The following is a 15,427-nucleotide window of genomic DNA, read 5'->3' as shown; positions in this document are numbered from 1 at the left end:
GTTAAGCATCTCCCTCCGGCTCAGATCATGATGTCAGGGTCCTGGGATGGAGTCCCACATAGGGCTCCCTGCTCATCCGGGAGCCTGCTTCCCCCATCCCTCTGCTGCTGCCCCTGCTTGAGTGCTCTCTCTGTCAAATACATACATACATACATAAAATCTTTAAAAAAAATTAGTTACTAATGGGTATTTTACATTCTTTTTTTCATACCAAATCTTCCAAATTCTGTAAGAATTACTGCACCTCTCAATTCAGGTTAGTCAGGTTTTAAATATTCAATACCTGCATGTGGCCAGTGGCTACCCTCTTGGACAGCACAGCTCTGGGATAGTGCTGAAGCTCTAATTTTCTTCTCAGCAAATGCACACTGCCTCTCCCAGACCTACATGCCATTGGAATTTATAAAATAATAATCATAAAGAGCTGGTGCTTATTTTGAATTACTGTAGGTGGAAGAAGGCAGGAGTAGCAACCAGCTGGGAAGTATATTTCATTCGTGGAAGATGTTTTAAATTATAACTCTTGTCCAAGTAATGCAAATTAGTAATGAAAACTACATTATAAATTTCACAGTGGGGCATAATATTGAACATATTTGTGTTCTGAAGATAAAGGTGACTAATACACTTTTGACGTAATGCTTCCAGGATTTCTGATTCTCATTCTTTGAGTTATTTTCAATTATGGTAACATTCCATTAAAACACACTCTCTTCTCCCTGGTACCCCCTCCACCACCCAAGGAGCAGCACATCAGCTCTTATAACATCATGGTGGGGAGCTGCCCTCCTTCTCCCACTTCAATCTGCTCTAATGCTACTAGGTCACTCTTTCCTAAAATATGCTTGACAGAAAAACAGTTCTGTGGGATGTGGTTAATGATTCTACAAGGAAAAAGAGTTTCTGTGTCCAAATAAGTTTGGGCAATACCGGGCTAATCGTATCAGTGATGGTGGGATTTGGCTGCATGTGACAAAGTTGACTCACAGTTTTAACCAAGCAGGAATTAATTTCTTCTCACATTACAAAAGATCCAGACATAGTCCAAGGCTGCTGCAGTGACTTCACACTCTCCCCAGCATCCCAGACTGTCTTCTTCCTCTGTTGTCTTCAGCTTGTACTTTTAATCCTCATGCTCATTGCCTCCTACTTGCACAATGGCTTCCCCAAATGTGTATGCTCTAGGCTCAAAGAAGAAAGGAGGCATGGAGGGAAGGCGGGATGGAGGGGTGAAAGGAAGAATGTCAGGAAGGATGGAGGGAAGGAGAGATGGTGAGAGGAAAGATGCCTTCATCAGGAAACCTAAACTTTTTCCAGAGTCTTTAGGAGTCTCCTACTTAGGTTTCATTTGCTGGAAGGATATCCCAAGGCTACCTGCAGCTTCCAGAAAGATGGGTATTTTAACAGAGCACATTATGTGGTCAACTAAGTCAGCCTTCTCTTCCTAAGAGTCAAGGAGGAGATGGAGTCTAGAACACTTAGTATGTGCTACATGGAGTCAAAAGTTTTCTTAGAGCCTGTTTTGTTTTTTGTTTTTAACATTTTGCTCTGTGCATGTCAAATGGGGGGAAATGTTAACCTTTTTTTTCCCCATAAAATCTTCATTTTTTTTTTCTTCCCCATGATGGATCTTGAAGAACTACTGTTCTGGAAAATATGCTCCAGGGGGAGTTGCCCTGATGTATCATTGAGAAAGCCACGTGTCCTAAAAAAGAGACGGATGAGGGTTTTGTGGAAGACTCTGGTATATGGCGAATCCTCTCTGTTGTCCACCTGTCTTGTAGCTGAGGTTGGTCTTCCCTCTCTTTGGGCAATTGGACATGCATGGGAATGTTCTAGGCCCCTCCACGGAAGTTTGTTGCTTTCGTGGTGCAGGGGACAGAGGATGTGCACGCTAACCTCTTCCTTCTACCTGTGCCTCCAACACAGATTCCGTGTCTTCCTTGAGTGTCGGCGACCGTGTGGCCCAAAGCAATGCAAATCCGGAGAATGTGAGCACGGGCCGCGCTTCCGTGGACACCAGCCAGTGCCGGCGAGCGGACCGCGGTGACGTGAGAGGCAGCAGGTGCCCGCAGGCCCAGGTAGCAAGCCTCCCGCTCCACGTGCGGTCAGGAACCAGCCTGTGGGCGTGGCTGCTCCGCCTCGCCCCGCCCACCGCTCAGCTCCCGGCAGCCTCAGCGGCGGCGCGGCCCCACCCACCCCCGCACTCCCCGGCAGCCACCGCGGCCGCGGACTCCCAGACGCCTCCAGGGCTTCCCGCGTGCGGGAGGGCGGCGCTGCCCTGGGGGCTCCACCTGTGCGCGGTGGCCCCACCGCGAGGGCGGAGCCGAGTCCTCCGACGCTCCCGGACGCCGAGGGCGCGATGGGCGCGGAAGTAGAGGACTCCGTGTGGCTGTGCCTGGAGACTCCCGTCCTGTGCCGCCCTCAGGCGGCGGCGGGCTGCAGCCTCACGTGGCGCGCCCCGGCTTTCCAGACGCGCATGTGAGAGACGAGGCTGCGGGCCCCCACAGCACGGGGCTCTTAGGGGCGCCGGCCCCATCCGCGAGCCGCCCCGCGCCCCGGGCCTGATGGCCTGTGGTGGGGCGTCGCCTCAGGGCAGCCTTCTGCTTTCACACCCGCGTGGCGGCGGCTGGAGCGCTCCGGGCGGAGAGCCTGCGTCCAGGCCGGAAGGCGCTGTGGCTCGGCGCGGGTCCGGTTGCGCCGCAGTGAAGCTCCGGGGAAGGCGCGTGACCTGCGCGGACCCCCGGGCAGCCCCGACGCCGCCCTGCGCTCGTGCTGCGGCCTCCCGGCCCCTCCGTGACTCCAGGCGCGTCTCTGGCCCGCCGTCTGCAGCCGTCTCCGCCACTGACTGGGGCGTTGGCGGGCCTTCGCGGCCTTCCTTCCCTCGTGTGCGCCTTTGGGGGCTCCCGCTTGGGCTGGCGGTCATCCTGGTGAGCCACTTTCGAAGCCCCAGGCTTGCTCTTTTTTTTTTTTTTTTTTAAGATTTTATTTATTCCTCACAGACACACAGAGAGAGAGAGAGAGAGGCAGAGACACAGGCAGACGGAGAAGCAGGCTCCCAAGGAGGAACCTGATGCGGGACTCGATCCTGGGATCCTGGAGTCACGGCCGCAGCTGAAGGCAGACGCTCAACCTTGGAGCCACCCAGCCGTCCCTCAAGACTGGCTCTTGACCTTACTCTTCCCCTCAAGGTTCCCGCGCGACCAGAGGTTTCTGGCAATTCTCTCATTCTTTTCTGGGAAACCGTGAGGTGGCCAGCTTCCAAGATGGCACCCAATGGTTCTTCCCTTTTGATAGTCACATTCTGTGTAGTTGCCCCCACGTTGATGAGGACGGACCAGTCTGGTATTAGGACTAACAGAGTATCAGGGAAATGAGGGGGGCTTGTTACTTTGGAGGATGGGTCACAGAAGGCATGGCCATGGCTCTTGGGCCACTCGCTCTGGGGAAGACAGTTGTCCTGTGATGTGAACACATCTGACTGGTGAGGAAGTCTTTGTGAAGAACTGACACTTCTTGACAACACCCATCACCGAATTGCCAGCTCTGTCCACACACCACCTTGGAATTGGATTTTCCTGCCCGGCCTCAAGCCTTCAGATGACCACAGCCCTCGTAGGCATCTTGATGCCAGCCTCACAGAAAACCCTGAGCCACAACTACCCAGGTAGGCTATTCCAAAATCCCTAGTCCATAGGGAATGTGCTACATAATGGTCATTCTTGCTTCATACTAAGTTTTCATGCAGTTTGTCAGTGAGCAACAGGAAACTGATACATAATAGTTTGGAGCCCAGCCATGGCCACCAGAAGTTCCCGCACATTCCCCTCCCTGCCCCTTTGCTGGGCTGTGATAATGTTTGTGCTTGTGTAGTATTTCTCATCTGGGACCTGAATAAGTACTTGTTCAGTAATTTAGTACTCAGTTCTTATTAATTTGGAAAAATCAGAAGCGGTGAGAAAAAAGGCAAAATAATATTTTAAGATGTAATGGATATAAAAAATATAATTGAATTTTAAAAATTGGGAAAGTTAGCTCTAAGAATTATCAAGGAGCCAAACATTTCCCTACCGACTTTACTGAGACTCTGGAAGGGTGCTCCGGGCTGCTGTGTTTTGGGCAGCCATGGAGACTGCTGGAATTGAGGTTTTTTTTTTTTTTTTTTTAAAGGATTTTATTTATCCACTCATGAGAGACACAGAGACAGAGGCAGAGACACAGGCAAAGGGAGAAGCAGGCTCTCCACGGGACTTCCAGGATCCTTGGGATCACAACCCGAGCCAAAGGCAGACGCTCAACCACTGAGCCACCCAGGCGCCCCTGGAATTATTATGTCTCCATTCTGCTGTGTACTTGTGAAGGTGAGATTTATTTCCTTTATGCTTGCAAAGATATACTATGCAAGCCCTGCACAGGAGCCAAAATGACATACAGGTGAGAAATTGTATGTTTTCATTTGCTACAGTGGAACTTTTGCAGGTAATACATATATATATATAATATATATGGGTGAGGCATGAGTGGGTGAGCATCTGGCCTGCCTCCATGGGGCCTTGGGCATATAACTGATCTACGACTGTGTGCACCTTTGTAGGGTGGGAGATAGGAGGTCATTGTGAGGGTTCAGTGAGATACTTCATTGGTGCCTCCTCCGTTCTGTTCTACTTTTGTCCTGGTTGTGATATATGATTGCGTTGCCTTAAGTACTTGCATTACCAACCAAACCCCAATGTGGTTGTAAAGGACAGGTCAAATAGCACACGGTGCCCTCGCAAATAGAAACTGAGCCTGATGAACCTTGACTGATGTTTAACATAATCCAATCACCGTGTCTTAGCTGGCACATTCACTGAACATGATTAAAACAAAAACAGGATCATTTACTACACCGAGATTACTTTAAAGTTTTACTTGGTACGATTAGTAGAAACTATCTTGTCATTGTGATTATTGATTATTATTAAAATATAATGAATTGTTTCTTGGGCAGACAAAATGAAAGTGAAATATAATCTTTCCTGTCTTCCCTGAAATGAGAAAGTATAGAAACCGTGTGTTACCCTCAAAGGATTTTACACACATACACGATTTTGAAAATGAAATGCTTCCATATGTTGGCTTTTTTTTTTTTTTTCCTATTGATGAAAGCTTATGATTTAATGTTAGCCCCTAATGGACATCTGTAAGATTCATCTTGCTAATTTCTGAAGGTGTGGAACAAAAATGGTGTTAAAATCAGCTGGCCACTTCACAGAATGATGGATGTTGGACACCAGAACTACATGGATATAGCTCTCATTGTCTCATTGGCTTAAAACCATACCAAGAAACAAAAAGAAAATCACTCTCACTTTCAACTTTTGACTCTGAAAATCACGTTTTGTTTACAAGCTGATTTGGCTGATTACTTAAAATTTTGTGATAGAAATGAGGAAGAGAAGCCCTACTGAAGCCCCTGCTCAGCTGTCTCCCAGGGACCCTGTCTTACTCCTAGTGTCCTGTGTGGACCCTGCAGATCCATGATTTTTTAGGGATCTCAGAGATGTTTGCTGAAGCACCCAGGCAGCCGGAAGACTGCTGGCGGGTTCACACTGGAAGCACAGTGGCCTTTGTTTTGGTAATACATTTACATAAGAGTGAAGACTGAAGGCAGTTGAGCAAGGCAGTGTGTTTATGACAGTTTTGATCCCCCCCTCAGGCATCCTGGAGCCCTAATCCGTTTCTTGCTTACATGCAGTGGGACTGACTCTGGTCTGCAGATGAGGAATATAGTAACAGAATGTACACTCTCCATCCTTCCCACTCTTACCCACAGCTGGCCCCACCTCGGCACCTGCCCACCTGCCAGGAGGAACTGGTTTCTGGTGTAAAGAGCAGAGATGGGGAGAGGAGGTCCCTGTTTACTGCTCCCTGAACTGATCTAATTTTGTTTTATTGTTTTAGTTTTGGCTCAGGGAGAGCAGGACTGGTCCCTTTGGTCCAATAGCAAACCTTAGAATACATGAGGTTTGGGTTTATATGCTAAATTATGGTCATCATTATGGAAGATGCAGTGGACACCACTTTTCTGACTCACCCTCTGCTTATGGAAAGCTTCCTTGTGCTTTATAGGAGCTTGAGAAGCCGGGGCTGTCACTAGGAGGACAGAACATGTGACGTGTCATCGCGCCCCCTCTTCCCCCCTTTGGGATAAGAGAACACATGACATGTGTCCCATTCCCCCCAGCCTCCGCACTGGGGTACTGGGGTAAGAGAACACATGATCTATCCTCCCCTGCGCCCCCCCCCCCCCCCAGGCTTATTACAGGGCAGCAATCACTACTGGAAGGATACTGGAGAAGCAAGTTCAAAAGTCCGTCTTTAGAATGTTGTTGCCTTGGCTCACTGTTTTATTTTTTACAGATTTATTTATTTATGATAGACATAGAGAGAGGGAGAGAGACGCAGAGACACAGGCAGAGGGAGAAGCAAGCTCCATGCCGGGAGCCCAACTCGGGACTGTATCCTGGGACTCCAGGATTGTGCCCTGGGCCAAAGGCAGGCCCTAAACCACTGCGCCACCCAGGGATCCCCTCAGCTCACTGTTTTATTAAACAGTGACCTCTGCCTTGCAAGAAGCCTTTGACATCTGCAGCTCATTCCGTTTCGTAGAGGTTGAGGAAGAGCTTACCACATTAATATGTGTGTATGTATATGTGCCCGTGTATGTGAGGGTGTGTGTATATTTATGTCTCCATGTGTGCTTAAAAGATAAACTGAGAGATGTTAAAAATTTTTAAGGGTTTATTTGAGCAAAATCAGGTGTAGCCAAGCTGGAAGTAGTTAGGAGAGCTCCATTGACAAGCACTCAGGGAGAGACTTTTCTAAAGAAAAGGCAGAAGCAAAACAAGAAAATTATTGATTGGCTATTGCTTCAAGCCTAGTTGGCTGTTTGCAGTTGGTTGTTCTTAGGTTTTGATTTTGTAACTTTGAGGTATTTATAGGCTGAGGTTTTGTTTTGCTTACTCAGGCTGCAAGGCCATCTGAGCCAGCTCAGTCTAATGGCTTCCGTGTTTAATTAATTTAACAGTGTGCATGTGTGTGCACGTCTTTGTGTGCTTGTATGATTGCATGCATGTAGCTGTGTGGCACACATGTATATGAATATACATGTGCATGCATGCATTTTGATTTTTGTGTTATGTTTACTCACAATACATAACTTGTGGTAACCTCTTTTGTACTTTGGTTTTTGTTTCTTTTCTCACTGTTGCTTTTCACTGTAATGTTTGTATGTAATAGAAAAGATTTTGAGTCTCCAAATACTAGACTGCAGCTTCACAGTTCATGGGTCAGGAGGACCTTAGTATTATGGAAGAGATAGGTTATTAAAACCTAACTCCATAGAATAGAAGCAGAAGTCCTGGGAGCAGTCATGTCCCTGTTCTAGATGGGAGGTGTCTGTTGCCTGGTGACCAGAGAATAGGGCTTAGCCAACAGAAGATGTCTAGGGCTCCTGGGAAGGGCGGCAGGAGATGCCTGTCCAGGGCTCCTGGGAAGGGCAGCAGCTCCCAGAGTAGAGGTGCCCCTGGTCCCATGTGTCTCCAGGCCCTCAGATTGCTGTTCAGACTGTGAGAATAACAGCCTGTTGCTGCATCAGAGAAAGCAACTGCTCCACACCACCACAGTCAGTGTGGTCTGTAAAGACCAATTGATGCTTTAAGATATTTTTTTCTTTTTTCTTTGCTTCCCTTCCGTTCCTTTACTTTTTTCTTTCTCTCTCGTTTCTTTTTTCACCTTGCCCTCTATCTCTCTCTTTTCCTGTCTCCCTCTCTCCTACTTTTGTCCATCTTTCTCTCCCTATGTCCTTTCAAAAATAATCAAATGGTTATAAATCCCTTTTTCTTTTAGGCAACCCTCACACAATCAGATGAAATGTGGTACAGTATTTACCTCAGTGCATAACCATATTTTTCCTATAGACATAGCATAAGCTTTTCTTATATTTACTCCCATGCTTTTTTCAATTTCTTATGAAGTCTTTTTCTTAAACATGTAAAAGCATAATATTACTCCCTGTACTTCTATTTAGTAATCTGGACCCAGGAGGCTCTAAACTATGTATCTGGCTGAGATAAAGCCATGGAAACACAGCAGAGGCTGATGATTTGAGTGCTTTAAGAAATTACAATCCACTGAGGTCAATTTATTGGGGTTGGTTGTGTATATGAGTCATATTACAGGTTGGTAAAGATGAGAATAAAAGCCAACACGTTTCTTGGGTGCTTTGTTCATCAGGCAGTCTCAGTGATCTGCTTGCACCTTCACACTTCATTCTTAGCTCCCATGATGTCCTATTGAGTTTCTCTCCATTTCATTTTTAGCCCCATCTTGATGTCCTTACTAAGGTTCTCTCCATTCATGGAGTCTCTGAGAAGTTAAGAGACTTTCTCCAGGCCACACAGTAACCAAAAAGCCAAGATTATAACCTAATGCAGCCTGCCTTCCACCTGAATCTAAAATGTGTAGTAATCATATGAGTATTAAAGAAAATCTGTAGCAACAAAACACCAGAGAGCATGAATCAAAAGGTAGCATCTAAGGGTGAGCTTGTAATCAGGATTGCAGCTCTTTCCCATGGGCTGATTTAATTAAATGCTGGTTCTGGAAAGATGGGAAGGGGAAAGGAGATTGTTAGAAATGTACATTGAATCAGGTGGGACTGCCCTCTGTTTGAAGGGCTTGTGGATTTATGTTGGGCCTAAAGTTGGGATCTGTGGCTTAAAAATGAACTCTACACTCCTTTGCAGACCATGAGGCCTCTTTGTTTCGTCATGCTGTGATTCCAACCTGGGACCACAGTTGAGCAAGAGGAAAAACATAGGTACTCAGGCTTGAGTGGAGGACATGCCTGAGAGTATCTAGATTGCCCATTCATTTGATTATCAATGCTTCACCTCTTTGACATAAGGGTAAAACCTTGCAATTCACTTCAGCGTAAAGTCAGGATTATAATTCTTCATGATCAGTATCTCTTTTGAGAGTCCAGGTTTAGAAGATTTTACAAGTGAAGATTTTTAATTCTATAAACTCCAGACTTTCCCTACTCTTCCCCAGTGTGTGTTGTTGCCTCCCTAATTTGGCAAGCTCCTCAACTGATATATCTGCATTAACTGCTAAACCCAGAGGCTAGGAAGCAAGGCTCCTGTGTTCTCTTGCTCATTCCAGGACTGCTCACTTAGTTTAGTTCCAGCAGTGGCCTCAAGTGAGTTGATGTAGGGCACCCCGTACTCCCCAATGTGTTAAATTCAAAATGACCCAAAGCTGCTGGCATTCTGTGTGTTCTCTTAGGCTCTTCCACAGTCTAGTGGATTTCATGATTAGAAAATAATTTCATTCTCTGAAGCAACTTAAATATGTGCTACACTGGGAGAACATTGTTTCAGTTGCTGCTGCCTCCCAGCTGAGACTTAAGAAAACAAAAGAAACAATTTCACATGATAATATTAGCAAATGCCTCGTCTATAAGCCCTGTCTTCACGCCCTTTGAATTGCATTATCTCCTCTCCGTATTGTTGACTTACTTGCATAAAGAATTTTGCTGTACAAAGCTGGGAAAATTACTTCACACTTGCTTTGATCACAAATCTGTTGAGGTGGTTAAACCATTCAGTATATTCAAATGTGGTTAGGTTTACTAAGAGAAGGGAAAGACAAATTGTTAGCATAAATCAAGAGGCCTAAGTGCTATCTTGAATATTTTCAGATGGATTTAAAAGGTAGTTTAAGGGGTGCCTGGGTGGGTCAGTGGGTTAAGCATCTACCTCGGGCTCAGGTTATGATTTCCAGGTCCTGGGATCAGGCCCCTACTGGGCTTCCTACTCACTGGGGAGTCTGCTTTTCCCTCTCTCCTCCACACCCCACCCCACTTGTACTTGCTCTCTCTCAAATAAAATCTTTAATAAAAATAAAATAAAAGGTAGTTTAAATTTAAGGAGGTCAGAGATGCCAGGAATTTAAAGCATGCCCACTGTTCATTATTGCAGCAGTATTCTAGTGTCACATCTCGTATGTGTCATCTGACATCTAGATTCCGTAAAGCCAAAATGAGGTCACCATGACAACCATCTGTGCCATTAATTCATTGTTATGAGTTAAGTTGGATTAGGATCTTGGCTAAATTACGAAATGTTTGGTCTTTGTTTTACTTGACGACCATTTGGTAGCTGTTTGTATTACTTCCAGTTTCTGAATTTTAGCAGCTAATGTTGCCTTTTTTCTCTTCCTTCCCGAAAGGAATAATCACTTCATAATAGAGTTTGTAACTTTACATAATAGGAGTTGGCTCATGATTTTGCAGGGGGTTACATATGGTAGTGTATTTACTTAATTTTTTTTTTTTTTTTTTTTTGGAGAATACCTTGAAGCTTTGAGGATTTTATTTACAGTTTTTTATCAAATTATTACCCATTGAAGTATGGTTTTCTGGAAACTTGCAAAACTGAAAGATTGGTTTTTGATAGGCCCCTTGTAAATTATGGCTGGAGGAGCAAAAATGACCTAAAATTCATGAAAAAATGTGGGACTTCATCCAATTATAGTCACTTACCAATAACAAAAGTTGCCTAAAGCATGGTTATGTAACTAGTTTGATATGGGAAGTTGAGTTGCCAAGCAGCCTGGGGAAGTTGTCGCTGGCCTGCAATGGGCTATAATGGGCTGCAGAAGCAAGCCTAGGAATCTGGCCAGCTTGGAGGAGTCTGCTGGGGAGGCTGTGGGTTAGAACTGGTAAGAAAAAAATATGCTACATTATGAAACTTTAGCAGGTGTAAATATGTATTAATAGCTTTTATTAGTTGCAGTATTGTTTAATTACATTAACTACAAATAAGAGTCAATGAGAAACAAAGTTCAGTTTAGGAATTAAAGTCTGGCTGTGATGAAAATTAAAGAGGAAAGTAGATGCTTTGGGTGGAGAAAAAGGACCCATAGATCAGAAAATGTAGGGTGGAACCAGTAGATCTATATATAGTGGTGGGGGAGGTGAGGGAGTAAATTTATTCATGGCCTTTTATCCTAGGGTAGAGAAAGTGCTGGAAAGAAGGGCTAGTGGGAATTATTTTGGGCTTTGAAATCAGACAGACTTGAGTAATGCTGGCTTTGACTTTGTTATGGCAGCCCTAGGAAGCTGATGTAGGGTGTGTATAAAACAGTGAAATGATAAATCACCGGCAAAGGAAGTAGTTTTGAATCCCAGCTGCTATAGCTGGGAGCAGCGGTGTTTATAAATGAAACATAGAAAATAGTCATGGAGGACAGTGCGTTGAAGAAATGGTGGGAAATCTTCCAGATCATTCAGAGGCCTAAGCATTTCTTTTTCTGCTTAAAACTTTTGAGGTTTTAGCAAAATCTTCCCATTTGATATGTAGAAAAGCAGAGGCGGCATCCTGTCCTCTCTGCCCACTGTAGCTGCTCTACATACTGAGCTTCCTGTGTGGTATGGATTGATGAATAAGACCAGCAAAACCAAAGGAAGTAGATGAAGAATTGCCAACCTGTTACTTGGTTTCAGTAGAAACACTGAAAGGCTTGAACACTGAACATACTGCATCCTGCGAAGTGAAAACATTGTGTATTTGACAACAGTTTTTGACAGCAGAAAGTAGCCAGTTTGGCTTAGACCAGGGGTTGGTAAACTTTTACTGTAAAGGGCCAGATAGTAAATATTTTCAGCTTTGTGAGCCATACAGTCTGTTATAAGGTTTCAACTCTGCTGTTGTAGTATGAAAGCAGCTACAGACAATATTTAAACAGATGAATGTGGCTGTGTTCCTATAAAACTTTATGTATGGACAGTGAAATTTGAATTTCATTTAATTTCAATAGGCCTTGGTATTTTATGATTCTTTTGATTTCATTCAGTCATTGGAAAATATAAAAGCCATTTTTAGGTTTTGGACCATACCAAAACAGGTAATTAATAGGATGTTACTGTGGGCTGTAGTTTGCCAGCCAGTGGCAATAAAGACAATGGGAGAAGCAGGATAGTAGAAGACAAAACAGGTCTGAATTGAGATCGAATCAGGCATACTTGCCCAGGCACTTGAAACTACAGTTTTCTTTCATACTGGTGTTGATGGGATAGGCAGCTAGCACTACATCTGTAGTGTAGTTAATTCCATTTCATCGTATATTTCCTACTGTGCATATCTCTGGTTTTAGTTTATCCCCCCAACATGATGATTATTATTATTTTGAAGATTTAATTTATTTATTTATGAGAGACACAGAGAAAGAGAGGCAGAGACATAGGCAGGTCCCTGGACCCCAGGATCATGACCTGAGCTGAAGGCAGACACTCAACCACTGAAACATCCAGTCATCCCCCCTCAATCTAATTATTATTGTTGTTGTTTATACTTTAAGCCCAGAGTTGAGAGGATGGTGGTAGTTCTAAAGACATTCCTTAACTGGGTCAAACCATTATTTAAAAGCTCTTTACTCTATGACTATTTTCTATCTGATCTACTTGTCTTTGTGCTGCCTACCTGGTGCTCTGTGGCAGAAGCTCACTCTACCTCTTTTCCTCCTGAGCACTCAGCTAGGCCACATTTCTTAGTTTCCCTGGCATGTGGGGTGGCTGTGTGCTTGAGTTCTGTCCAGTGGAATGTGGCTGAAGTGACATGTCACCTCCAGTCCTATCCCCAAACAGCCTCATGTGCAATGTTCCATGCTCTCTTTTTCCCTCAGTGTACCTGGAAGGCAAGTTCTGTATAGCCCCAGAATTTGGAAGATCCACAAGATAGAAAAGAAGTGCCTCAGGACCAGTGTCAGAGGAGAAACTTGTACACTGGAATATAGTGTGAGCAATAGAGAAATGTTTATTGTCTTGTAATAGCAGGGCTGTTTGTTACTACAGTTATTCTACCCTAACAGCAGGGCTGTTTGTTACTACAGTTATTCTACCCTAACACATATTCACCTGTGAAGATGGGGTATACTTGAGAAAATGGTGCCTGTAGAGAAACGATTTCCTATGTTAGTGACCGTTCACTTACACTTGCTCATATATTTGTCTGGTCATCCAAAATCATTCCTTCTCTCCAGACCTCTGTCTTGTTCCTCATGATCACTTTCTAGGACTTCCTGAGCTAGCACATCTAGTAGTCTGTGCCCCAGTCCTCATCGGCTAGTTGATTGTCTCTCTTCTACACTGGGTTTTGCCTTGAGAGCCATTCATGGTGCTCAGATGAATTCCTGTCCAGTTTTCCTTGCATCTTTTTAAACTTTCAATTTAATGGATGACTAATAGCACAGAAAATACATTTAAAGGATATAAAAGTGGAATGTGGGTGCATGTTTCTGTGAGCTAAAGGGAACAATGGGGGTATGTGAGGAATGTGAGTCAGTTCAAGAATGAGGTCATAATGTTCACTGAGGACAACTCCATGTTAGCTTGGAGCTTAAGAGGGCAGACTGGCTGTGTGTGATGGGTCATGTATTAATTTGGGGCCTATATACTTGTTATGGTTTGGTAATTTTTTAAATTAAATTAAAAATTTTTAATTTTTAAAGCTATTGTATATACTAGTAAAATATATTAATGACCATATGGCTTGTATATATATTCTGTAACATACATAATATATAATTGTCAAATGTAATGAATGTTACATAAAATATAGACAGAATTATATACCAAGGTATATTACTATATTCTAGCATTATGTAATGTGTATTATAGAATATAAATGTGGATGTCCATTCACATTTTTATATTATTGAAGTTAATATGGATAGAATGCTATAACCTATATGGAATATGTTATATTATTGTGTTACAATTATATAAAATTTTAAAAATAGAGATAATTTATATATAAATTTATGATTACATTTTTTTATTTATTATTTTTTTATTATTTATTTATGATAGTTATACAGAGAGAGAGAGAGGCAGAGACATAGGCAGAGGGAGAAGCAGGCTCCATGCACTGGGAGCCTGACGTGGGATTCGATCCCGGGTCTCCAGGATCGCGCCCTGGGCCAAAGGCAGGCGCCAAACCGCTGCGCCACCCAGGAATCCTATGATTACATTTTATATTATGTAACATGTAATAATTTCATAATATGTATATTCATATACAAATACACATGATTATTGCATTTATTCTACAGAAGCAGAAACTGAGTTTTGTTTTTTTCTCAAGATGTAGCACTTTGTTTTCCTAGATGCCAATTGGTTTACTTCCTGATATAAGGAACACAAGATTATGGGTAAACTTGAGTTTCAAATCATGTGATTGCAGAGCACCTAAGCGTTTGTCTCACTATATGCACCTGACACTCAGCACAAAGCATTCAGAGTCCCTGCCACCAAAAGCAGCTTCCTGGGTGTTTTAATGCAATAATCAAGTTGTCCACTCACACATTTACAGGTTTGCACATGCATGCGTAATAGTGCCTGTGATTCATTTGTCAGAACACATAGAGCCTGCTGTGAGAATGGGTACAGGGGCCAGTTTCCATGAATGGAAACTCTTATGGGGCAGCACACATACCTAATTCTAGCATTGCTTTGTGTACTGGCTGTTCTCTACCACACTTGCCTTTCCTACTGCTTTTTCCATGTCAGCATGGAAATGCCATCCTTCTAGTAGTCAGGGCCCTGAAGCCTTGTATCTGTCTTTCCCTCCAGCTTGCCCCAATCCATCCTTTTAATTCTCCCTGTGAGAATTGTCAGAGATGACCTGAGGTAGAACTAACCTGCTCTCTGTTTATCAGTGGGAGAAGACAGGAAAAGGAAAGAAATGCTTCTAGGGAGAAGAGAATCTTGGTTGGTTGGTAAAGATGAGGTTAGAAAATTCTGTGCAGGTCCTAGGTTGTGTAGGTCTGCTGAACAGAATCTTGCTCCATTGTGGGGTCTGGTGATGGGGGGGGTGCAGCATGGAATTGTCTTAGCTGGCTTGGAGGGAGGCAGCCAGGTACCGCCACATTTGCGAAGACACCTTTTGGAGGACATAGAGGCCTTTTTCTTGAGCACAAAATAACACAACTTCTGAATAATATTCCATTGTGTATCTATACCACATCTTTATTCATCAATCAGTGGATACTTGGGCTGCTTCCATAATTTGGGAATCAAAAAACAAGGAAATCTTGCCATTTGTAACAATATGGGTGGATCTTAAGGATATAATGCTAAGTGAAATAAGTCAGTCAGAGAAAGACAAATACCATATTATTTCACTCATATATGGAATTTAAGAAACAAAATGAACAGCGGGGGAAAAAGGGAGACAACAAACATTCTTTTAAAAAATTTTTATTTCAATTGAATTAATTAACATATTATTGGTTTCAGAGATAGAGACCAGTGATTCATCAGTCTTATATAACATCTAGTGCTCATTCCATTGCATGCCCTCTTTAATGCCCATCACCCAGT

At 43.6% G+C, this 15,427-nt stretch overlaps 2 long non-coding RNA genes across 2 annotated transcripts in view; both read left to right on the top strand.

Annotated features, from left to right (window-relative positions):
* Positions 1-3,036, top strand: part of LOC121482771 — a 37,847-nt gene extending 34,811 nt beyond the window's left edge. The window contains exons 4-6 of the long non-coding RNA XR_005985621.1: positions 1,638-1,789; positions 1,930-2,081; positions 3,003-3,036. This is a non-coding gene — a long non-coding RNA (uncharacterized LOC121482771). The remainder of the gene's footprint in view (positions 1-1,637; positions 1,790-1,929; positions 2,082-3,002) is intronic.
* Positions 3,037-4,216: 1,180 nt separating this feature from the next.
* LOC121482770 overlaps positions 4,217-15,427 on the top strand; it is a 325,637-nt gene continuing 314,426 nt past the window's right edge. The window contains exon 1 of the long non-coding RNA XR_005985619.1: positions 4,217-4,361. This is a non-coding gene — a long non-coding RNA (uncharacterized LOC121482770). The remainder of the gene's footprint in view (positions 4,362-15,427) is intronic.

This window comes from Vulpes lagopus, chromosome X (assembly GCF_018345385.1).
Source record: "Vulpes lagopus strain Blue_001 chromosome X, ASM1834538v1, whole genome shotgun sequence".
NCBI lineage: Eukaryota > Metazoa > Chordata > Mammalia > Carnivora > Canidae > Vulpes > Vulpes lagopus.
This window is presented reverse-complemented; position numbering and strand designations above follow the sequence as displayed.